We start from the raw sequence: 25285 nt of genomic DNA on the forward strand, positions 1-25285 counted from the left end.
ACTTGATCAGCACAGACTGAGTGTCTGTGTGGAAATAGCACACTGAGCCCCACAACTAATGCATACAATTAATAAATGTTAGTAAAAATCACTCTGGAGCTGGAAACGCTCCAAAAAGTGATAGAGCCCTTGCTAGCATGCAAGAGGCTAGGTTCCCTCCCCAGCGAAAAGAAGTCAGTATCCCTAAAGACTTCCTGGAAGATTTAATGGAGGGGACAGCGGGACACATTATTAGCTGCTGTTTTGTTGTAGTAGATGTGTGCTTCCTGTGACTGTTCATTTTCACTGGTTTCACGAAAGCATTTTGAAGCACTACGACCAAAAAAAGAAACAATAACGATCAGTGTCTCTCTCCCTTTGTCCCTCTCTTCCTCTCCCCCAACAGCCTTGATTATAAGATTCCTGCTGCTACAACTTCTCTCTTCCCTCAGTGCCATTTCCTTCTTAGTCCTCTATGATTAGACCCTGCAGTGCTGTTTGCAGGGTTCAGACGGCAAATACACTGGATCCCTCGCTGATCATTTTTCCCTTGAAAGTGCTTCAGAAGGAATTGCCCGTTTCATTCATTTGACAGCCCCAGCCTCTCTGCCTTTAGCAGTAGCTTAATTTTGGTAAACACTCGACTTAGGCCAGTTCGCGTGGCTGGTAGTTTTTGGTTCTTGTGCATTGCTTGCAGTTGGAATAGCTGGACCTCCATGTGGACTTGCCTGGTGTGGCGAGTCAGCTAGGAAAAGGTTCTCCTTGTGCAGATAGATCATCAGGGTGTGAGAGGTTCTCGTAACAGTACTGAATTGCCACGCTGGGTCAGATGCAGAGTCCGTTCTGTGACATTGCAGCGGGAACCAGACCCTTAATGTCAGCTTTACAGGGCGCGGAGGCCTCTTGAATTTCCATAGTTGCATAATGTCTTACAAATCTCATGCGTATATTCACATTCATCTGGAGTTGCTCATTTCTATGCTATATTCTGTATATTTACACCCTCTTTAAAGGTGGAACTTGATGAAATTGGGACCTTGGTTTCAGACCCCCAAACTCGGCAGTGCTTGGATGCTGCAGTTGAGGGCCCCATAGAGGCTGTTGTGCTTGAAACCTACTTGGCCGGCAAGGTCGTGGGGTTGGGGGCAGAGCTAGGGCCTGACTCCAAGTCTCTTAGCTTTTTTGCTTGGTTTCCTGTCTGGGGCGGCATCGCACTGTCTCCCCAGACCATCTAAATCCAAGCCTGGTCCTGTCCCTAGCGGTCGATCGCTTGGACGCTGCTGTTCTTGCCGACAGTGCTGTCAGGCCCTCTTGCCGTGGGGTGCGGGGGCCTCGCCTGCTTGCCTGTTTTCCGTGCGCCTCACATCCCTCCAGGTGGCCCCTTGTTTGGCTTGGTGTTCTCTCTCGTGTTCGCACTCGTAAGCCGCTGTTCTGCTTCTGCCTTTAAGGCTGGGCTACTGGAGTGCGTTGTTCAATGAGAAGTCAGTAGATTGGAAAAAAAAAAAAATCCACCGAGACAGTAGATAATTGTGTAAAGTCGGGCTCCTTGGACTTGCTAACAGCAAGTTAAACAGCATTTGAAACAAGCTTCTTTTCAGGGTGACTTGTCACGGCCTTTGTGACTGCATTCCTAAGAGGGAGTCACAGTATTCACGTGTGCCAGGTTATGTCACCGCGGAACCCCTCTTTCAGGGGCTGGGGATCGTTGTGGACATAGCTGCGCTGTCATCCCTTCGTCGTACCATTTTAGACCCAGGACCATCTGGCTTTCTGTGAAATCTCGCATCCTTTCTTTGTGAGCCGTGCTTGGTCACTCCTGGTGATGCCCAGTGCTTTTTCACCGATTGTTCTGGGTCGTTTCTTCTTCCTGGAAATCCCTTTGCACTTAGCATGCTGACCCATCTTTTCGTGCCTACCTTGGTTCCCATCTTCTTGGCCAGTTTTCCTTAGGTGATTGCCTTAAACTTACTGCGCTCACTGTTCGGCAGCTTAAAAAGCAAAGACAAGACACTTAAACACAACAAAACACTGAAAAGAACACCACACACCCATCAGAGTGAAACTGTTGGAACTTACAGAGTGCCGTTTTTGTTGTGTGTGTCCGTGGTTGCGTCACTCTCCCAGCCTGTTCTCTGCCTGTCCACATGGGGTAACTTGCCCAGGAATTCTCCACACTTGTTGCTGATCGCCCCCTACTCCCAGTTTTTTGTTTCTGGAATTGTATTGCATTTAAATAGAAATCCAGGGAGAATTGACATCTCTATGGTTTCATGGCCTCCCATTGGCAAACCTGGGAAACCTTTGTATTTATTTATATTTAAAAAAAAAATTTCTTCAGTGAAGTTTAATGTGTAATTTTATGTTTAAAGCTCTTTCACGTCTTTGGTTAGATTTGTGCCAAGGTGCTTTATGGCTTCTGTGGTTATTGTGAATGGAATTGTTTGCTATGTTTCTGATTGGTGTTGTTCGTGTACAAGAAAGGAATTGAGTTTGTATTTGTTCATAAGTGGTTCTTGGTTGATCAAGTTCATGTCTAACCCTGTGCAGTGGACCCTTGACTTATGAACTCAATTTGTTCCCAAGGGCTGGTTGTTACTCAGGTTGGTCAGTGAAGGCTCAGGCTCCTCTACACAGCCTTCAAAGTCTTTCTCCTGTACACAGGCAGATCTCAGTGTCCTTAGAGAGACATTGGCCCTGGATTTCTTAGTTAACCCCACACAGGAAAGGATGTTGTAATGTTCCTTCCAGAACTCTTTAAGGGTTAAGACTATATCTGAGACCATCTGGAAGCATAAGTGGCTGTCATCCGTGTCATAACTCAAGACTTTGGTCGTAAGTTGAAACTGAAATTCTGATTGTAACCCAAGTTGTTTGAAAGTCAGGCCAGTCATAACGCAAGGGTCTACTGTATTTGCTATGGGTGTTGGAAGTCAGATAGCTTTTGGTAGAAGTGTACTAGAAGTATTACAATTCACTTTAACAATTTTGTGCACACTTTTAGAAGGAAGGGGTGACTTGTAGTTATTTGAATCCATTCACTGATTCATTCATCAAATATTTGGATGCCTTATTCCAGAGGGAGGCGAGGATGAGTCAGTGTTAGAGGGAGCAGAAGAGGCCCGCAGCCCGAGCTGTCTCTGTTCTTCATGGTGGAGTGATGGAAACTTCTGTAACCAGTGACTCTAATCACGTTATTCTTTCATAGATATCGCAGTAGTGCTATTTAATAGTGCTCAAGTCGTCACACACATTAGTGGTGTGCCCTCCTCCCCTGAATGAAGAGCGATCCGCCTCTATGATGTGGCTGGACCACCTCCAACCCCCGTACCCCGTATTGAGTGCAGATGGCGCCGTGGTTTAATTTATGGATATTTCGACTTCATGATGGTGCGCAGTGCTATGCATTCAGTGTAAGCTACTCTGAGCCTCACTCTTGGCCCAGAGGAGCGATCCAGGGTGTGTCACTCAGCAGGTCCCAGTTGGCCACGTAGTCACCAGGTCAGCAGCCAGCACTCTGGGATGGGTTGGCTGTGTGGCGGAGCTGTGGGGTCCTGCAGGGTGGGAACGTGGGTGCATTTTCCGGTTGATGGTGGGACGTTGCCCTGTGAGAAGGTGGCTTTGTGTAGCAGTAGCCTGTGTCGCTGGGTTTGTAGTGTACTCTCCATCTGCCTCCATTTCCTCATCTGAAAAACGAGGGTAAGGATAGAGGCTTCTTTGGATGGTAGTAAGAACTGGTTGCGTTAACCCAGTCCCAGAACATGCCGAATCGAGCAGGCACTCAGTGTAGATGTGAGTCACACTGCCCAGTCTTTCCTGAAGATGGAGTCTTGGGGTTCCTCCTCCACGCCCTGGTACCCATGTCTGGGAATCCGCAGTGCATATACTCCCTGACTGATGTGGGATTCCAGGTACCCCTTCAACAAATATGTAGGAGGGAAGGGGCACAGAAACACAGCAAAGGCTTCACAGTGGTTGTGTGAGGTGGTGGAGTCAGGGGACTTTATCTTTTCCCCCTGTCGGATGCGAAGATGTGAAGAGCACCCTCAGGTTGGCAGGTGCCCGGTGGGCTGCAGGAGGAGGAACATGTCGATGGCAGATGTCGCTGCTGCAGCCCCGGCGCCATCCCCGATGGTGGAAGGCTTTCTGCTTTGTGCCGATAGTTGCAGGAATGCAACAGTACTAAAAACGCTTTAGCACAAGGGTCCCCAAAGTTAGAAGATGGGGGTGTTCCTTGTGAAATGCCTCCTTCTTTGAATGTTTCTTTTGCTGCATTATTTTTCCCTTTTTGTTTCTTCCTGTACTCCCTTAAAGGGCCTCCGACCTTCCGTTACTCCCTCCTCGGGTCTCCTCTAACTCCTCCCCCGCGGCTCACCCTTTTCTCCCCAGTCTTGCTTCTTTATTTTTTTTTTAATTTTTAAATTTTTTTTTGGTGCCGGGGATCTAACTCGGGTCCTTGCGCTTGCGTATTGCTTCTTTATTTGCTGCCCTGGGGAAATGATGCACACATTCTTCAAAGGATAAATTTGATTTCTTACTTTTAATGGTAAAGATAGATGACTTTTCACCCTCGGAAATCTGATGAAGTTGCCTTTTATCTTCTCACACCTAGAATTAATTAGTTGATCAACTGTCAAATCCTGGGATATCTGTGTCCTGAAAGCACCAGGAGTCTTGAGGGTTGGAAGCTGAAGGGGAGGGAAGATGAGGATGAGGGAACGCTGAAGTTCCGTTTTCCCTGGTTGCCTGTTTTGCTTAGGGTTATCTGTGTTGCCATCATGGTTCGTGTCAGAATTCTTAAAACTCTTCCAAACTGGAAGAACAGAATTCTGGAAAATTACCAAAGTGTACTTTTATGAAGAAACCATGCAGAATCTCACACATTTTCTCAGAAAGCTCATTGATTTTAATTATTTTCATGAGAAGTTCTGAGAGTTTTCCAGCTTTTCTTTCATGTGCCCTTGTATAATTTTGAGTGGAGGAATGGGCTTTCCCGCACACTTGTTTACCTGCAGCAGTTTATCCCTGAGCACTGGTTCTCTGTAAGAATCTCGGAATAACCTGACACAGATTTCCACACAATGCATGGGTTACAGCAGTGTTGCCTGTTGTCGGTGGAGGAGCTGCTTCCTGGAGAGATCTTGGTAATTTTGATGATCTCATGAAGTGGGTGAAGTGGGGTTGACGGTGTTTGAATAAATGGAAGCAATGCAATGCCCTCCTTCTGTGTTCCATGATGTATCATGTTTTCACCTCTGATTACAATGCCCAATTTGAATATAACATACATATTTATGATAGTTCTTTCTCTGCTTCCAAGTCTGGTGCAATTGAAGTAATACCTGCGTTTATAGAATGGGCATAGCTAGGAACTAGGATTTTTAAAAGACTTCACTGTAGGAAATGTTTGCATTAGAAACACTGTGTACCCCTTCTAAGTGGGTAGCAGTTGCAGGAGGGTTTGTATATGCTGCTCATTGGGCTTTATCATAGGATACCCACCTGCTGGGATGGCCTTGTACATGCCAACACGATAGAGGAGAGAAAGCTGTTGGGTATAACCTAGTTATGCTAGGGGTAAGGCATTGAGGAAATACTCAGACTGTAGCTGGGCATGGTGGCACATGTCTGTAACCCAGCACTCTGGGAGGCGGAGGCAGGAGGATCGAAAGTTTGAGCTCAGCTTGGGCAACTTAGCCAGACCCTGTCTCAAAAAGTAGAAGGAGTTGGGGATATGGCTCAGTGGGAAGACCCTGGGTTCAATTCCCAGCACCGCCAAAAACAAAAAACAAGGGGAATAATAGTAAATTTATCAGCTTGGCCTTAACATTTGGCTTTAGCTGCCGTCTTCGGAAACCAGCCCAAAGGTGTAGGTAGAATGCTAGAGGAAACCTGTCCCCTTCACACGCTTCCAGGTGACCTGTTCTGTATCTTCTCCGTCCCATGGGTGGAGAGAATGCCCCTCCTTACCCGCAGTCAGCGAGTGGCTCAGACACCAGGTGTGTTCTAAGGTGTGTCACTTCTCTGGACTTTGTGCCCGGTGTCACGGTCTGTCCTGGCAGCAGCTCGTGCGCGGTGATCTTTTCCCACCACTGCAGCTGACGACTGCAGCAGATGTCAGGAGCCTGGAGCTGCAGGTGGGCAGCTGTTTCTGTGCCTGTTGGATTCTTGAGGATCACAGGTGTAATAGGGTTTAGGGGAGAGTTTACTTTTATGGGGTTTGCACTGGTTTTGCAGCAGACGCAGAGGGAGGTGGCAAGGCTGTGGGAGGACACGGGATTCTCCAGGACTCTTCCCATTTGTCCCTGCACCAAACCATTCAGAGTTCAAGGATACCAAAGTGTCTTGAATATTGTGTACTACAATATTTGCAGGAAGTGTGGGAAATGGAGTTAAAAAAGATCTTCCTGAGCCTGCTGCCTTAAAATATCAATTATAGTCATTTCTAAGCTTTTTTTTTTTTTTTTTTGAGGCAGGGTCTTGCTCTGTAGTTCAGGCTGGACTTGAACTCATTATGTAGCCCAGGCTGGCCTCTAACTCACAGTGATCCTCCTGCCTCAGTTTCCTGAGTGCTGGGATTACAGGTGTGCGCCACTAAGCCTGGCCTTTCTAAACTTTTCATCTGTGTTTTAAAATATAATTGTAATCATAGAACCCTATTTTTATATTGATGCATAGTTTTAAAAATGTGTCATTCTAAATTGACATGATTGTACATATTTTTGGGGGCAATGTCACATTTCAATATATGTGATGATTGTGCACAGTTTATCATCTTTGTGTAGGTAATGGTGGATAGTTTTTGAAGTACATTTTATAGTTGTAAATTACACCACCGGGTGCCATAATTTTTTTGAAATATTCCCTTATTAATGGGCATTTGGGTTGCTTTTGCTTCTTGGCTGTTGTAAATAGTACTGTGGGCGAACCTTTGGGTACATACAACCTTTTTCATATTTTGGATGATTTTTCTGCCAGTGGATATTAAGAGTGAATGATCAGGTCAAAGATTGTCACGAAGACGTTGGTGCATTTAACCCTGGGATGGATGGCGGAAGTGGGTTGGTGGGGTGGGAGAATTGCAGTGTGGGTAACAGCCGAGTTTCTGGCTTGCATGGTGTTGGGAATGGTTGGCACAGGCAGTAGGCAGCAGAGCTGTTCCGGTTGGGAAGTGGGTGCCATCCAGGCAATGAGGGAGGGGCCACAGGCTGTTGGATTGCAAGGCTGGCGCCTAGGGAGAGGCCAGGTGGGGTCCGGGAAAAGGTCTCCTGTGAATCTCGATGTGGTTGGAGCCGTGGTGTTGTTGAGGTCTCTTAGTGGATTGAGGCCAGAAGCTGGAGGATCAGACTCAGGGGAACCTTGTCGTCTGAGAGGTAAAGGAAGGAGAAGCCACTAAGGAAAAGTTAGCAGTTGCCAGGGGTGGAAATGGCCTCATGGAAGTCAGGAGGGGAGTGTTTGAGGAGGGCGCCTAGTGACAGCACACCGATGGTGAGTTTATTTGAGATGGTTGGGGGCATGTGTCGATGATGAGGGGATCCTAGGGGAGGGTGGCGGCTCTCAGAAACCTTAGCTGGCTGATGAGACAGGCTGGCACTTGCTGGAAGCGTTGAGGGTGGCTCAGTGCTGGGGCTGGTTTCTTCTAAGGCCTCTTTGGCTTGTAGGTGGCCACGTTGTGTTCTTACATGGCCATCCTTTGGTCTGCCCTCTCTGTGCCTGGATCTCCTCCCATTTAAAGGCATTGTCTCCAATATAGTCCCACTCTGAGGCACTGGGAGTAAGGGCTTCAACACAGGAACTCTGTGGGGACACAATTCAAGCCATAGGAGACGGATTCCAGGTTAAATGTTCACTTCCCTCCTTGCCCCGTGCTCACCTGCACTGCTGACCATCTGCTCTCCTTGGTCACACTTTGGTCCCTTGGTGTTGGTGCCTGTGTTCTGCATGTCCTCCTGGTCCTTTGGGTTCCAGTTCTGGAAGGTCCAAACCTCAGTCCTCTTCTCTCCCTGGGGTCGAGTTTATCTGTCTGTTTCCAACTCCTCCTACCTCGTAGCTCAATCCTGGTAGCAAAGTGTTTGCTCTTCTGCATGTCAGATGGGCTCCAGTCAGCTTTATTTGATGGTTTGAGGAAACCATTGTATAATCCTGTCTTCATGTCTACTCTTAGCTCACAGTGGAAAACATTTTTAAAAAATTGGAGGAACATGGATTTAGGTCAAGGTTCAGTAAAAATGTATATTTGATTTTACTTCATATTTTACAAATGAATATTTTTCTCCCGAGAGTTTGGGTTTGGCTTCCTTTCAAGAGCCTACTTTGGCTAAGAGAAGACTGAGAGGATAGCTATCCTAGTGCAGTCAGGGGGCAGCATTGTATTTTGTGGGATATGGTATCACCATCCTTTTTCCAGAATTGCTTTTGTTTGTATATTTTTTGGAATTAAAGTTTAGTAGTGGTTAAGATGATCTCATAGGACACTGAGCGGGGAACCTTTATGTATGTGATATTGGTGAGTGGGCCAGGATGGACTTGTGAGTTCAACTATGGTTGTTGTGGATCTCGTGTGTGTGTGTGTGTGTGTGTGTGTGTGTGTGTGTGTGCGCGCGCACGCGCGCATGCGTGTGCACCCGCATGTGTGACTTGGTCCATTTTCTGTTACTAGTGGTTAATTTACTTAACAGAAGAGTTTATTTTGGCTCAACATTCTGGAAGCCCAAGAGCATGGCACCACCACCTACTTGACTTCTACTGAGGACTTCATGGCAGAAAGTGGGAGGCAGGTGGACCCATGTGGAAGATAGGGGACAGACAGACAGCTCATGAGGGAACTGTCCATTCCTGTGAGAACTAAGCTGGTCTTGGGAGAAAGACAATTTCTGTTAATGACCTAGTCAGCTGTTCAAAGCCAGCCACCCTTCAATGCCATGGCATCGGGTAATTAAGTCTTTGCATGTGTTTTGGTGGGGACAAACCACATTCAGACCATAGCAGTGTATTTACACGGTGTTCCTCTCAATACTGTAGTTGTTGAAATATAGTACATCAATATTATCGCTACATGAAAGATCATAACTTTGGAAGCGACAGAATGTCAGATTTCTAAAGGTATATAAATCATGTTTGTAGACTGTCTGCTGAGAGTAGATTTTCTAGGGTTTTACTCCTACAGTTTTACTCTTGCACCCCTGATAGACCTGCCCCAGACCACCCAGTGGGACAGTTGGGTAGATACCCCCAGTGGTTCAAGCCGGTGGGAGCATGTTCAGTGATTTAAACACTTAGGACCACATTTGGCACCGAGTATAGTTGTTGGATGTATGTAGTTTGAAAAGCTGACCAGATTTTTAACTTGGCAGCATGGTGCTCCCCTTCATCCTTGGCTAGGTCTAGGCCCACAGCTGAAAACAGTACCTGCTCTTATTGGTCTTGAAACGCGCTGGATTAGTTGGCGTCTCTTTTCCTCAGGATAAAGTGTATTGGGCCGGGGATTTAGCTCAGTGGTTTTGCCGCGTGCTGCGCAAGCACAAGGACCTGAGTCCCATTCCCGGTACCAAAAAAAAAAAAAAAAAAAATTGCATTGGCTGATGCCTGAAACCCATGGGTGCTCAGAGTTAGGGGCGACCCTGTGGTGTGCTGTCGAGCTTCTGTCCCACATACAAACACGTATGTGATTGCCTAGGCTCTTGTGTGCCCATTCCTGAACCTGGACATGCCACTTACCTTATTGGCAGTTTAATAGAATGATTTTAAACATGTGTTTAAAAAGAATCGTTGTTTCTATACAAGTCTATTTGAATGCTTTGGAAACCGCTTGTAGGTGTGATGTTGATTGCAGCCAGTTTAGGAGCCACTGAGATCATGATGAAGGCTTTGGGGATCACAGAATGAAAACTGTAATGTCGTCCATTGGTCGTTCAGGATTGGTGAGTTCAGTTGTGACTGTAGAAAACCTGGGACTCTCCGTGGCTGTTAGCGGTAACCTGTCGCCTTGCGTCCACCCTGGGTCGGGAGGTGGCTCTGCCCCAGGTTGTCCTCTTCCTTCCTCTGGATGCACATGATGGAGCTGCAGCCCGGGGACAGTGGGGGTCCTTGCCCCAGGGAAGAAGCTGTGATGCACCTATGGGCCGAGAGCCGGAGTCAGCCCGTGGATGTGAGCTCAGACCGGAAGGGCCATGGGCGTGGTGCAGGCGAAAACCAGGACCCTCACAGTGCTTCCCAGGTGTCTCCTCGTCCTCTCCACTCTTCGCACAGGCTTGACATCCCATTGGGCAGCTCCTGCTTCTGCTGGTCCAAATGGATCTATTACTTTCATTGGTCTCTTTACTGGTAAAACGAATAAAAAGCTGTTCTTCTCCTATCACCTTTGCTGTGGTAATTGCTCATTGTGAGGTAGACCAGCTGTCCTGTGTGAGCTCCTGCTTTATTGGTTCTGTATTTTCTTGAGTACTTTCTTTGCCCCTCCAGATTGCAAATGGCTGGGAGGTAGATCTCTCTCTCCTCCAGTGCTCTGGATCCCAGGCACCCAGGGCTGAGCAGTAGATGTGGATAGGAGGAGACTCCAGCACTGGGAATCCCGCAGTTCAGTCCTGGCTGGAAGCTGAAACCGCCTCTTCCTGCCCACGGGATATTGACCTACTTTCCCCCTCTTATCTTTGTGCAAAATATTTGTTGTACTTAGTGAGTTCTCCCTGTCACAACGAATGTTTGTCTCTCCCTTTCACATGAACGGAGTGCAAAAGTGCTGCTTCAATTAGTGGAAAAAATTATGGAGAAGAAAAATTGGTAAGCAGTTTTAATTTCTAAACCAGGGGCAACTTACATGTATGTTATTTAAAAAGAACTCTTGTTTCTCTGTCTACCTTGAAGCTGGAACTGCGTAGGTGTAGAATTATAAATTTTAACTTTCTATGCCTTTTATATTTAATGATTTCCAGTCTAATGATGTATTTAGAAAATATTTTTTTGATAACTTGTAGAAGGAAGTGAACTTTTTAAAAAACAGGATTTTACAGTGTAGTTCACTGTTGAGTATTTTATTTCTTACCCACACTTCCCTTGGGATAATTTGTCTTACAGCTCCATAGGTGGTTAAACTGATTAATTTTAAAAATGGGTTTTTGTGTAACTTTTAGTAACACCATCTATGTGCTGGATTGAAGGCCAAAACAACGTGTGTACTTTTGTGCATACCAATATTTGAAATAACTATTGTGACCAGAACCTTTAGAAATTAGCAGAGCTATTATTCAAATTTATTTAACCCTTGTAAATGTAAATTTTGTAAACATAAACTTTAGTACACATTTTATGTGTGACTTAAAAATGATTACCTAGTTGGGGCATGCCTTCTAGGTGGATTTATTGTATTCCATATCTTGTAGTTCTTCATGAATACTACAGAATGTGTTTAGAGATATGTATGAGTTACAATGCCTTTGATTTTGTCATACTTCCAACATCAAAAGTAAAACTAGAAATTGATGCAGAAAATGCTTCCAAATCCTAATGTGATTGTTATTTTAATTAGCTTAGGTGAAGCAGCCCACTGTAGCCATTTAGCTGTTTTCTTTAAAAATTCTTACAAAATGACAAAGTAGTTTTGCTTTCTGAGTTTACGTTGTCAGAGTTAGTTTGCTTGATCACTTCTCAACTAGTAAACGTGCATGAAATCCTAATGTACACGTATAAACATCTCTCCTTTGGCTTACATGGTATTTGAGACTTTATTTTAGTAGAGAACTGAGGGAGCTTCTGAATTTTTATTCCTCTGAAAAACTTTGTTCAGCACTGAAGCTGTCCTGTTGAGTAATGCTTATCTTTCTCCTTTTTTTTGGGTAACCGGGATCGAACTTGAGGCCTTGCACTTGCGCAGCAGGCACCGGAACCACTGAGCTAAATCCCTGGCCCTTGTCTTTCTCCTTTTTAATGTTTTGGTTTCTTGATTTGTAACCTTTGCCTTCTCACCTGGATGACTTAGTGAAATACGCAGCCAGTGCCATGCTGCAGCTCGCCGTGTGCCTCTGCGGACGCCCTGAGGGTGCCTAGCTTTCCTCTCCGTCATCTGTTTGTTCACGGGGAGTGCTAGGCTGTGTGCACACTGTGTGGTTAGACTTTTTAGTACATTTTTTAAAATGATGGGTTCGGACTAAAGAGAGCCGCTTCCTTTGGATCTGGGAAAATGCCACTGAGAGAGATTCTTGTGGACTGGCATTTGCTGGCTTTTTGGTTTCTAACATTCTTGAGAGTCCCAAAAGCAAGGAGCTCAGTCTTTCCGGAATGGAGCCTTTTTTGTTGAGCCAACAATGGTGGAAACTGGGACAGGGTATTAGGAGAAGTGATGTCCACTTTTGTGGGAAAACTGAGGCTCAGTGATGGAGATGTGCCCTAGGTCTCGCTGTGAGCTCGCTGCTGAGCTGTGTCTATGGCTTGACTCCCCTGATTTTGGGGGACCACTGTGGCTACCTTTCTGACCCCTGTGGGGGGTTGAATGTGAAAGCTGCCTTTTTTCAGAGTGGCCTCCACACTGCCCGGGACAGGAAGCCCTGTGTGAGTTTTGTAGCTGCTGCAAATCACTGTGCTCTTGGCTCTGAGAGATGTTCCTTGAGTGATGAGATGGGCGACCAAGCATAAAGAGAACACAGGACTGGAGAGGTAGCTCAGTGGTAGAGCACTTTCACTCTACAAGGCAGGAAGAGGGCAGAAAGGGACAGAGGACTTCGGTGACAATATTAGCACGTGGAGCGCACCAAGCTAGGACCCTTGAATTAATAAGTGGGTTCATTGGGAGGGAAGCTGGCCTTCCCCTGCCGGCTGTATGCAGTTTAATAATTGCTGGTGGTTCTCGGCAGCTGCGTCCCTGCCAGGACCAAGAGGAGCTGTCCAGTGTGAGGGGTATATTTGAGGAGTTTTGCATTCACCCAGAGGTTCAGCCTCTCAGGTTTGCCAATCTAAACACATTCGACTTCTTGGAAATATTTTTTTTTATCTGCCTTGAGGGAACAAATTGAGAAGTCTGTAGGTTATAATTAGCACATTCCCTCTTACAGCTGAGTTTGTGTTTCTGGGTAGAACAGTGGTTTATAGTTTTTGGCTACCTTGTCCCTCAGGGACCCGTAACCCTCCAGACGTTAGCTCATTGATTCTTGTAACATTCAGCGTGAGGTGTGTGGTATGACTGCAGGTCTCCCCAAAAGCCAGGGCTGCCTGCTGCCCCTTCTGGGGTTGTGGCAGGTGAGGGTGCCACTGTAGGGGGTGTGGGGTGCTGGGTAAGGCTTTCTGACCAGGCCTTGGAGAGGTGGCCCTTTCCGAAGTTGCTATTCCTACCCCAGTCTGTGGAGAGCTTCCTCAGGGAAATGAGTGTGCGGCAGTGGCATGGGAGGGTCTGCTGCCAGTGAGGCCAGTCTGCAGGGTTAGTTACCTGGGCACACCTGCCTGAAGATAGGATAGAGCTCCGCAGGGTCAGACGGAGAAGGAGCAGTCAGGGAACTTGTATCTGGTGAGTTCGATTTCTCAGCCAGGCTGTGTTACAACCCTGTGGAATAGATGTTGTCATCGCCGAGTTTGTAGATCAGAAGTTTGGAACTGCAGAGATGAATTGCCTTGGACTTGAGCCTGGGTCTGTGTTTGCAAAGCTTGTGCTGTACCGTATTGTGTGGTTCAAGACGTCTGCACTGTGTCAGTGAAGCTGCTCTTGAAAAGGCACCGGGCTCTTGGGGAGAGCTTGACAGTTTGGATGTCAGACTGAAGGCGGCACAGGTCATCTGATAAGTGTGAAAGACCATTCTCAAACCAGCCCGTCAGCAATCCATCTCATCCCGGCTCTTCCAGAGCTGAGACACCTGACACCTCCTGGGCTAATGGTCGTCTGATAGAAAAAGATTTTGTCCTTGTTCCTTGCAGATTTTGGTCCTATGCCAGAAAACTGTTGCTAGCCAGTCATCCCCCTGCCCCCTTGACTCAGTCCTTCTGGTTAATTCAGCTGATGTTGATCATATTCGTTTTCTACAGTTGGAAAAAAACATAGCCCTCCTGTCACTTTCTGAATTATAAAGTTCTAGGTGTTTTCAAATCCATTCCAACTGGCCTCTGTCCCGGGTTGAGGGTCTGTGAGCTTCTAGCTGGTGGCTTTATTTGTAGAGCCACTCTTTCTGTGCCCGGACAGAAACCAACCTTGGCCTTGGCCTTGGTGGTGCCCAGCTGGTGTCCGGGTTTCGCCCTCAGGAGACCGACCTGCCAGTGAACCCTCTCTCCTTTTCCTCAGCACAGGACTTTCCCAGGCTGGAGACAGGCTTTATGCTGTGTGTGCTTCCATTTGCCTTAATCCATTTGTTTGTTTTCACTCTTGTTCAGATCTCTTTGATTCCTATTGCCTGTTAACCTATAAAGTTCTTTTTCTTATCTAGAGTTGGAATACAAGAGAGCAATATACTCTGGAAATGGCCCTATCATTGGGCCTGTTTCTTCGCTAATCTGAGATTCTAATGAAAGCCCTCCCAGTAGCAATCCGTTAAATATTCTTAGCAGAGAGCTTCAGAGAAAGTGAGGAAGTGGGGAAGCCCTTGCTGCCTAGTGGCTTGAGCAGTAAAATAAAGGCTTAGAAAATCATGGAACTATAGTTTGTGAAGTAAATGCTGTGGGAAGACACACGTGGAGTGTAGGGTGTTGGTCGCAATGAAGATCAGTGACGTCTGAGCTCTTCCACAAAGCTGGGTTGGCCCCATCTCCCATGCCCTGGGCAGCCCTGTGAGACGCCATGGGCTCAGCATGGCCCACTAGCCTGAGTTCTGCTTGAATTAACTGTCCTGAGGAATCCAGTTCCCACTCTACTTGCTCTTTAGGTGCATAAATGCTGCACAGGTGTCTCGTGTTGGTTCTGACCCGAGTCCGGCTCTCTGATTGTTGGGGACAGTGGCGGGACCAGCTCAGGACGGCAGCGCGGGCCATGCCTCTCTGGTATGTTCACTCACCTGCTCTGCACCCTGTGTGCCTGCCGCTCTGCCAGGCAGGAGGGACTTTGTGCACAGAGAACCCGAGCTGCCTTCTCCAGGGAGGAGCATGCAGGCAAAGCAGCACTTGTGAGGGGAGGTGCGTTGTGTTGGCGTGCTTGTCTGCCAGGACTCCAGAGACTGCACACTCGATTCTCGCTGTGAAGGAGCAGGTGAGGTCCAAGGTCGCGGTGCTGGCTGAACTGGTTCCTGGTGACAGTGGCCTTCTCAGGGTCACTCAGATGGCTGGACAGAGATCCTGAGAGCTGTGGTCCCTCCTCCTCTTCTTAGAAGGATATTAATCCCACTATGCCCCCTGCCCTGTTTGGGACCTGATCTGGACCTGATTCCATGCTTCTGCCTCATCTCTGTCTCTCTGGGTAGGGCTTCCGTATATGGATCTGGGAGGGACCCCAGGCTCAGTCCTGACAGTTGGCTGGCATTACTGGGAGGAGTCAGGGGGCCTAAGGTGAGAGGGCCTAAAACCAGAGCCATCCTTGGCATCTGCAGCAGCTTTTCTGTCTGCCCCGCACGATTGGCACTGGCTTCATTCTTCAGACAGGCTTTCTCTGCAGGAGCCTGGCAGGGTCCCCCAGTGATACCTGCTCCCTAGACCTCGTGAACTTCCTGTCCTCTGCTCATGGCCACCTGACCGAGGCCGGGTCCTGGGAATCCGGGCGGTGGCCTGGTGAGGGTGCTCCCTGGCGGCCTCGCCATCTTTGTGTGTTGTGCAGACTTTGGCTCAGGATGGGGGATTTCGCCAGGGAGAGTAGACAGCCAAGAAGGCAGGAGTCAGCTTGTGGGCTCATGGGTTCTCTGTCAAGGAAAGGTTTTTTTATTATTATTGTGGTAAAATACACATACATTTATTTTAACTTTAAGCATGCAAGTTCATGAGCATTATGTACATTCATGTTGTGCCGGCATTGCCACCACCCACCCATCGCTAGAACTTGTTATCTCCACAGAGAGCTCTGCACCCATTAGACAGCAGCTCCTCGTCACCCCATTCCCTGCTACCCTTCATGGCTGGATCATCTGGTGCCTCATATAAGTGAAATCTGGCAGTATTTGTCCTTTCACTGCTGGACATTTCGTGTAGCATATGTCCTTAAGGTTCATCCGTGTTGCAGCATACATCAGGATTTTCTTCCTTTGTGAGGCTGAATGCTGCTCTCCTCTACGTGTCAACACATCGTGTGTGTGTGTGTGTGTGTGTGTGTGTGTGTGTGTGTATCTACCCATTGGCAGACACGTGGGCGACTTCCACCTTTTTGGCCATTGGGAATGACACTGTTGGGAGCAGGAATTTATAGACATCTATTAGGAGTCTGTTTCCCTGCCTTTTGAGTCTCTACCCAGAGGTGGAATGCTGGGTTGTATGGTGGCTGTGTGTTTAATTAATTAACCCATCAGACGACCTGCTAAAGAGAAGAGTGGCAGAAAGGCACTCAAGAGTTCTTGAAAGACTTGAAGCAGGAGCAGCTGATCAGATTGTGATTTTAAAAGATGCCTTGGGTGTTGTGGGCCTGGGACAGGGCGGAGACCCCTCCGCTTGCCGCTGAGGAGGGACGCCAGGGACTGGTCATCAGCGAGACAGGGCGGACGGGGGAGGGGGGAGGAAGGGGTGACGGAGCAGCCGAGGGTGAGCCCCTGGGCTGACTGTGACCGTGGGATTTAGAAGGAAAGAGTTTTTCCTCTTTCTTTTGTATTTGGTGTGAGGTGGTAGAAGACACAGGTCTCAGGCATGAGACCCATGGTAGGGATGTGGAGGAATTGGTGGCAGGCTGTTGATAAAGTGAGCTGGTAGCACAGGCGGGTGGGAGGGGAGGAGAGGGCGGAGATGCCCAGGCAGATGGCCGTGCGGCTCAGCTGTTTATCAGTGGTGGGGTCATTATTGGAGTGGTGGTCGGCTTCTGCTTATTATTTCACATTCCTACCTGGAGACTAAAACAAAACTTACAAAACCAGAACTGAGAATCAATGCTCTGGTTATAAAAATCAAGCTCCAAAAGGATTCAAAAGGGTGTAGACTGAAGCAAGAGGGTGTTGACTGTGGTTTCTATTCTCTGCTAACCTGCATTTTCCAGTTTTTTCCCAATAGTGCACATGTTTTGCTTTTGATCTTTTGGAATGTCAGTGGCTGGTTTCCTTGGCTCCTGTGGTGGACTGCGAGGTCCTGGGAGGTGGCATGGGCAGGGGAGGCCCTGTGATTGTTCACTGTGTCCTTAGCACTCCGCACAGTACCAACACGACAGGGCTCAATACTGATACTGTACCTGCCGGTGGAGTGGAATTGAGTGGAAATGTAACCTGGCTCTGTGAGAGGGAAAAGGTTTGGCGGTCTTTGAAAAGCTCTAGAAAGGAGATTCCAGCTTTCTCAGTCAGTTGGCTCATTATGTTAGGTACTAAACTGCACCCTGTGGATGTGGCTCCTCTTAGGCCTTTGATTTGCTACCAGGATTTGCTGCAAGTTATTTTGTTCATGAAATCTTGCTGTATTGGCCCCATCTTCTGACTTAAATGTGTTTCTCATGTCATTCTTGAAAGCATTAGCGAGCTCATTGGGAGCCAAGTCGGTTTCGTGTCCTTTGTTGAGATTGTGTTTTTGGAGGAATGGATCAAAGCAGCTCCCAGCCACAGTCCTTGTTTTGCCTTCTGGTCTCTGAGTGAACCAAGGAAGGCAGCTGGGAGGACACATTGTTTTTGTCACTTAGTTGTCAGCTGGAAATTTGCATACTTGTTTCGCCTTTGTATTGTGCTGAATGCCCACCACGTGCAGGAGGCTGTGCGCTGTGCTTTGAGGGAGACCAGATGAAGAGGGCGTGACTCAGGACACCAAGGAGCTGGCTTTCTAGAAAAGGTGCTATCCTGTGTACATGACCGCCGCATACAAGGAAGTCACCAAGTGGAACTGGGGCCACATGAAGGACAGTTGTTCCTGTGGTGGGAAGTCCCTGTCAGGACTGCCGCTGATGCAGATTGCTAATGTCGTTATAATAGATGTGTTTGAGAAGTCCTCACGTACAGTTACCAAGCAGGGTAACTGCTTTCATTGAGTTTTCCACAAATCACTTTGTTTTGGCTTTGCATTAAAAGCTGCTTCAAATTTAAAGTTATGTGAGTGACTTAATATTAACCCTTGTTAATTGTTGCATCCACTGCTCTGATTTATGAATGTTCCTTCAATTAGAAGTGTATTAACTTAAAACTTGCGTTTGTTCTTATTTATGGTACTGAGAGCTTTGAATTCATTGGGGCCAGACAAGATGAGCTTGATTTCAGTCTGTCTGCTGTCTCTTGTTATTTATCACTGTGAATTATTAATATGAAGTTGCGTCATTGTTCCGATATGGGAGAGCGGCGTGATCATGCACTTTACACGGATGTCCTCTTGGTCTCACTGGCTGTGTGTGTGACACTCACAGCGTGGGCCATGTTGGTCTGCACATTTCCCACCACAGGTGATTAGCTGGTGATTTGAGGTTAGTAACTGGGTAGAGTAGTTATACTTAAATGCCAGGTCACAGATGGCTGTTTTAAGATGCTACATTCTCTTTTGGATTTTGAGGGAATTTTGAAATGAAGCTTTCCAGATTTTAAATGACATTTTATAGTGGAAACGGTTCCAGCAAATGCACTAGCATACATTGAAGTGTAGGTAGTGATTTTGGAAGTTCTTGAGATGAGGGTAGGTGGGGAAGGAACAGTGGCGATCATATTTCCCTCTCCATGCATAGACCAACAGCAGAGGAAGTTGGCACAGCCCTGCAGTCACCTGGCACTTCATGGCTAACTCAGCACCGAGACCAAGGGCTCCCTGCAGGCACCCCCATGGCTCCTCAGAAGGCTCCCCAGCCATTGTCTTTTGTAGATAGCTTTCACCAAGGCCCAGAGGAGAAGGTTAGGTTTGATGTAATAATGAAGATCTAGAGACGATATAATCTGTATGTTGGGCATGGTGTTTACTTTCGTGTCAGTTAGACATCTCGGTTGCTGGCAAGGTGGGAAGGATACAGCTGTGTACAGCATCGCAGGGAGGTTGGAAGACTAGGAAGGGCGCCTCATGCTTGGGAAATAGGCAGGAAGCAAAGAAAGGCGGAGGGAGGGCTGGACATCAAAACAGTCCTCACCTGCTCTCCTCCCTGCCCAGGAGGATTGGATCAGCCGTGCAGAAGCCAGGTTCCTGCTTCTGATCTGTCCTGGGCTGGACCAAGAGCAGATCTCTCTACTTAGAGTTCTTGATCACTTTGGATCCCAACCCTTTTTATTTTGAGATGATGTCTCTAAGGTGCTAAGTCACTCAGGCTGCACTTGAACTCATGATCCTCCTGCCTTGACTTCTCAAAGTGCTGGGATTACAAGTGTGTGCCACCGAACCTGGAAAGGAGGATATTTTAATCAAGAAATAAACACACAGAAATGACTGATGCATTAATTAGACACCATGCAAGAGATTAAAACAAATCTTCAACAGAAGATAGGAACACAGCATATAGAGAAGCTGCACACTAGGAAATGTTTCCAGTGCTTATGCTTGAAAAAACACAATAACAAAAGGTGAAAAGGAACATTGATCGTAGGAAAAAACAAAACAATTTTTAAGTGACTAGAGGGTATGAATAGGCAGTTCCCCTATGAGGGAAATTGAGCAGGACCTTTTACAAGATCACGCAGCACCAGGGACTCCAGGATGGCAGTGGGAGGGCTGTATACTGACAGTGTCCCACGGCATGGGGAGGACAGGCAGAAGACGAGTGTCTGCTCCGCTCCTCCCCTTGTCTGCCCAACACTCTTGTACCTTTTCTCACCACACCTGTACTTAAAATGCAGTGGCACAGCCAGCATAGTATACCTGTGTGGCTGAAGATGCAGTCACGGCTTCTGCTCTGCAAGATCTTTATCCATTTGTTTTCCTTGGCCATGTCAGAGAGGAGTGTTGGGAAGAGGAGGACTTCGTTGGGGTCTGCTGTGTTTTAGTAGTTCTTTTTTTGTTCTTATGAGTTGGGGGCTGATTATCTTAGGATCAGACAGTCATAAGTCACTGTCAGCCAGACTTGCTGGGCACTATAGCTCCCTTAAAAATGTAGTTGCTTTTTAAGGTTTATTTACTTCCACGGACTAGTAACCCAGACCAAAGATACTGCCAAGTCTTATGGTGTTAAAACTAGAAGCTGGGCCGGGAGTTATCTCCTGGCCTTGGCTCTCTGCAGATGCTGTAGTTCTTGATGAATGCAGACTACCTGGGCGCATAGAACGTGGAGGCACAGGTTGGATTCTGCATCTTCACAGTGGCCTGGTTATCCCTGTCTCAGGCTTGGAATCCTTCCGCACAGCGCCATGTTGCCTCTCTGACCTTTCGGACAGGCCAGGTTTCCTAACCCATACCCTGGCTGGCATCCTGAATTTTCTCAAATTCTCTGATGTTGCAGGGACAAGGTCCAAGGCTCAAGGCCGTGGCTCAGCCAAGTTTCAGTGTTAGATATTGTGATGGTTAGATATAGGGTGGCCCCCAAAGTCTCATGTGTTCAGAGGTGGGGCTTTTACGAGGTGATTGGATCATAGGGGCGCTATACTCAATCAGTGGATTGATCCACTGATGAGTTTAGAACTGAATGTGCTGTCGGGAGGAGGATTCTGGTTGGAAGAGGTGAGGCACTGGAGTGTGACCTGGAAGGTAAATCTCGCTCTCTGGCTCTTCCTTTCTCTTTTCTGCTCCCTGGGCTCCCATGATGTGAGCAGCTTTCTTCTACCCAGGCTTTTCCTCCATGCTTTCCTGCCCTAGAACCAGCTGACCATGGACTGAAACTTCTGAAACTGAGCCAAAACAAAGCTTTTCTTCTTTACATTGAGGGTGTCAGGCACGTGTCTCAGTGATGAGAAAATGACTAATACAGATGATCGGAGGTGATTATGCCCTCTACCCTATGCCTTAGCTCAGCCAGTCCCTGCTTTTTGGTGTTACTTATAACATTCCACTTCCTGGTACCAGTTTCTTTTATTAGGTAAGATGCTTTCTGTTACAAATAATAGAAAGTCCAACCCAGTCACCTTCAACAATAAAGAGAACTAATTGGCTTACGTCACTGAAAGCTTGTGAGATGAAGGAGCAAGCGTCAAGAGCAACTTGATCTAGAGATTTGTGACATTAATTAGGGCCCCATCACTAATTATTCTCAGCAATTTTCCTGCCCCACCTTCCTCCATGTGTTGTCTTCCTTCTGGGACCAGCCTTCCTTGGAGGCAGAAACGGCTGCAGCTGTTCCAAGTGTCATGTAGGCCAGTCACACCATCTGGAGCCAGAGAGAACCTTTGTCCCCATATTCCACACCAAAGAGGTTTGGGTTCAGTCACCTCACCCGGCCTTGAGTCAGTTACAATGGGTGGGAGATGTGTTGCAGGCTTAGCATGGATCACATGCTATTTCTTGGAGCATGGGGTAGACGTGGCTTCCCCGGAACAGCATAGCATCCCATAGGGCTTGGAAGAGAGGATACCCGTATGTCTGTGTACACCTATGTCTGTGTCTATATCCCTGCATGTGTGAATGTGCATGTAGCTCCATGCACAGCTTTTTTATCTTTTAATTGTTTTTTCTAAATATTAATAAATATGTAAGTACAATAAAATAGCTCAGGAGTGAAAACAGAAATATGGTTAAAATTATGCAAATGATAAGTATTGATTAACCAAAAAATGTACTGGGATAAGAAAGGGGGAATAAAAAAGACAAATCTTGTCATAATAGGACATAGACAAATATCTAAAAATAATAAACTAAGAAATAGCTGTATATTACTTAGAAACACGAAATTGGGCTGCCAGAAAAAAAAATAAGGCTGAATACCTCCTGGGATGGGCAAGGATTGAGCAGGAGGCTCTTTTCCTTGTAAGCCTAGAAGTACTATTATTCAACTGTGGCTTTAGTAAAAATTCATTCTCACAGGAAATTTAGAAAAAAAGCCCACTCTTCTGCAATCTCTTCTCCGTGGACCAACCTAGTTAGGATATAAGGAAATATAAATTCAAGACCTAGATCCCAATTCATCTCCACTGTCCTGGACCCAAGAGATGGGACTCCAACTACGATGCCCTAGCCAGCCAGGGGTCTGCCCCTAGCAGCTGCTCAGCCCTTCTGGGGGTAGCTGGGGATGTGGGAGGGAGTGGAAGAAACCTAGTGCGGTAAGAATATCAGAAGTGATTTTGGTACTTTAGGTCCATGCCTCCCATCTCTCAACTGTTCTCTGCAGCAAGAAAATCAAAGAAACAAGTCTATGGGTTCTAAACTGTGCATATTATTTAAATTATATCATTTGAATGGACTTATTAAATTTTAATACATTACCAAAAAGCTTACAACTTTTCATTAAAAAAAAAAAAAGCCTCAAGACAACCAAACAGAAATATTCTTAAAAGTCAGTAGCTAGATCCCCATTTTATTTTTTTTAATTTTTAAATTTTTTTGGTACCAGGGATCAAACTCGGGACCTTGCACTTGCCAGGCAGGCAGCGGCACCACTGAGCTAAATCCCTGGCCCCTAGATCCCAATTTTACATTGGTAATTTATTTCATTTTAAAGTTTGCAAACATTCCTACCTGGCTTGTGTATTTTGAACTCTGTACCCCTAACTTATAAAACTGTTACTTCTATTAGAAAGCAAGCACTTTTGGTGTGAAAAGATCTTTATTTCCAAGTGATGAGAATGAGGTCTCACACAGCAGATAGAGTGAGCGTCCCTGCCCTGGGAGGTTCAGATCCGCAGCCTTTCCGGGTAACTCACTGTGAACTCCCAGCAGAGGCAATGAACGAATGGCCCTTAGTGTAGCTCTGCAAACTCCAGTGTATAATTCCTTTGTGCATCCTAGTGACAGAATTGAAATAGCTACATTCCATTTAAAATGTAAAATATAGCAGCTTTTTCCCAGGGACTAACGTCTAAAAATTGTATCCAGAATTCAAATTTAAGATATTAACTTAATTATCTTGTATGTATCTTATTAAAATTGCCAATATTTTGACAAGCACAGTATAAGAAATCAAACCCTTTTCAACATGAAATCAAGTGAAATACCATCTTCTTTGCTCTCCTTAAATAGGACATGACCAAACATTACACTTTATTCATGTTTACTGATTATATTTAGAGAATATTCAACAATCAGAATGTCATTTACAATACTGTACATCAAGTTAGAAGTAATATATAAACCACCCCTGCTACAAAAATGATGTAACTTGACCCAAGATAAAAACTGTTTCTAAGGCTTATGTACATTAAAAATAGGAAAAGAAATTAGAAAACAGTCATCAAGTACAAAACAATCTAGAAGAATCCTCCAACATCTGCTCTCATCCCGACTTTTGCTTCAAGCTTTTGTCTGTGCTTTGAAAGCCTCAGAGTTATGTAAATGCCTTTCAAAACGAGAAGTCTTCGTCGTTTTAATCACTGCAGCATCCAGCATCACCAGGGTTCCAAGTTTAAATACATTGCGAAGGAGTTCATTTGGCTGCAAGTGGTGCTGCATCCCCGATCCAAGAATCTCTTTAAAGCTGTCACAGCTTTGTTTATCGACACATTGGGCATACACACATACATGCCTGTAAACAGTGTCCACAGCGGGGCACACACCTCATTTAATTCTCCCTTTAGCCCCCTGTGAGCCCTGACAGTTTATGGGAATGTTGGGTTTGCAAGTGATTCTGAGTTCTGTTCCCATGGGAGCATAGCTCTGTCACAGGAGAAACCAAGTCAGTTTCTTTTGGTGGAGCAAATGCACCGACTCATTTCACCGAGATGTCAGAGAGGCTAAACCCAGCCTGGAGGTGGCGTTCACAGTCTGTTTGTGAGGAGGCCTGGCAGTGCCCTTGTGCTGTTTCTGGCCCTCTTTTTATAGCTGTCACCGTACCTTCCCCGTATGTAGATGCTAAAAGGCTAAAATCCAAAATTGCTTGAATGACTAAATAAATCTCCTTATTGTATGTTTTAATTTTTATTAGTGCGCTGCAGTGCATCATGGTTACATTGCGGGATTGGTATACGTACACAACACATCTCAATTCCTTTTTCATCCCCTCTCTCCCCTCATCTCTTGGTCCCCTTTGCATTTACAAAAGATCTATCTCTCTGCTTCCTATTTCCTTTTATTTTTCTCTCTAATTCATTTATATTTCAGGTTTCTCGTAGAAGAGAAGCCATGCGATATTTAAGCTTGTGTGTCTTGATTTATTTCACTTGACCTTATAGTCTCAAGGTGCATCTGTTTTCCTACAAAATGATTCAGAGTTATCTTCTTTATAGCATTTTGTATAAATACCACATTTTCTCTATCCCGTTATCTATTGATGGACATATAGGCCCCTTCCAAGATTTCATTTCGGTTTGCTTTGGTGTTATATCGTGGTTTGCAAAAATTGTGTTTTCAGTTTTCCGCTTCTGATTGAGTGCCTGTAACAGCATTTGTCTTGGCCTCCCCTCTCCTCCTTCCACTTTGGACTATGAGATTGCGACAGAGGTGTGAAAACTAGGAGCCCCACAAACCTTCTTGAAACTTGTGTCTGGATATGCTGCGTGGTGAAGCAGGTCTGGGTGCAGTTAGATCAGCTGCGTAACTACCTGCAGCAGAGTGCTGTTGTCTTTGTGCAGCTGTTCCTGTAAATAGACCACGTACCAAGATCCACCTGGGGCAGAGGGTTCCCACTCAGCCACCTTGCTTAATTGAAATTGCTGGGTTGAGGTAGTTATTTTTGAAACCCTCCTCCTTCGGCTGACTTTCCTCTTAACCTCTCAGCCGCCTTCCCTCGTCTTCCCTTGTCTGCCAAATTACATGTAATGCATTGCAACTCGAGTGTTTTTGGCATCACATGAGTCTGGGAACTGGAAACCTGATTTCGGGTTGATTTATGGAGACAAAGGTTGGGCACTCAGCGCTGTCCCTGTGCACGCCTCTCCGGGGTCGTTGGCACCAGCCCCGCTGTTTCCAGGCTCCTGCTCCATGCCCAGAAAACAGCAGCTGCCTCCCACCCTCATCTGCTCTGTTCTAAAACAGAGCCTGGCCTGCTGCAAAACACAACCATTCTTGGGACAGCATTGTTGTGTTTTAGTGATGTCTGGAACTACTTCTGCCAGGTGTAGTTGGCATGAAATTTTAAACAATTAATGAAATAATTCCTCTCTTTTTCTTATGAGTGTTAAATACTTCCCTCTTGGTAGTTCTTGTTTGTTGGAGAATCTTTTGGTTTCATCTTAGTGTTCTTTTATGGTTTCCCAGAGCCAGAAAAATTTTTTTTTCAATATGGTCAGAAATGAAACATATGTTTGTGGCTTCA

The 25285-nt window shown here is 46.2% G+C and overlaps 1 protein-coding gene across 8 annotated transcripts in view; it reads left to right on the forward strand.

The window, feature by feature from the left end:
• Myo1b (myosin IB) overlaps positions 1-25285 on the forward strand; it is a 157933-nt gene that overhangs the window by 5281 nt on the left and 127367 nt on the right. For 4 of the 8 annotated variants that reach the window (XM_087202652.1, XM_087202655.1, XM_087202654.1 and 1 more), the window contains exon 1: positions 20615-20634. The exons of 2 other annotated variants lie outside the window; for them this stretch is intronic. The gene's annotated coding sequence lies outside the window, so the exon portion shown is untranslated. Of the gene's footprint in view, positions 1-10569; positions 10756-20613; positions 20635-25285 lie in introns of those variants that run through there. 2 more of the 8 variants (XM_087202656.1, XM_087202653.1) reach the window with 2 other exon arrangements.

The sequence above is a fragment of the Heterocephalus glaber genome, unplaced genomic scaffold (genome assembly GCF_053883595.1).
Source record: "Heterocephalus glaber isolate CG9 unplaced genomic scaffold, H.glaber_assembly_v1.0 deba00001778, whole genome shotgun sequence".
In the NCBI taxonomy this organism is placed as follows: domain Eukaryota; kingdom Metazoa; phylum Chordata; class Mammalia; order Rodentia; family Bathyergidae; genus Heterocephalus; species Heterocephalus glaber.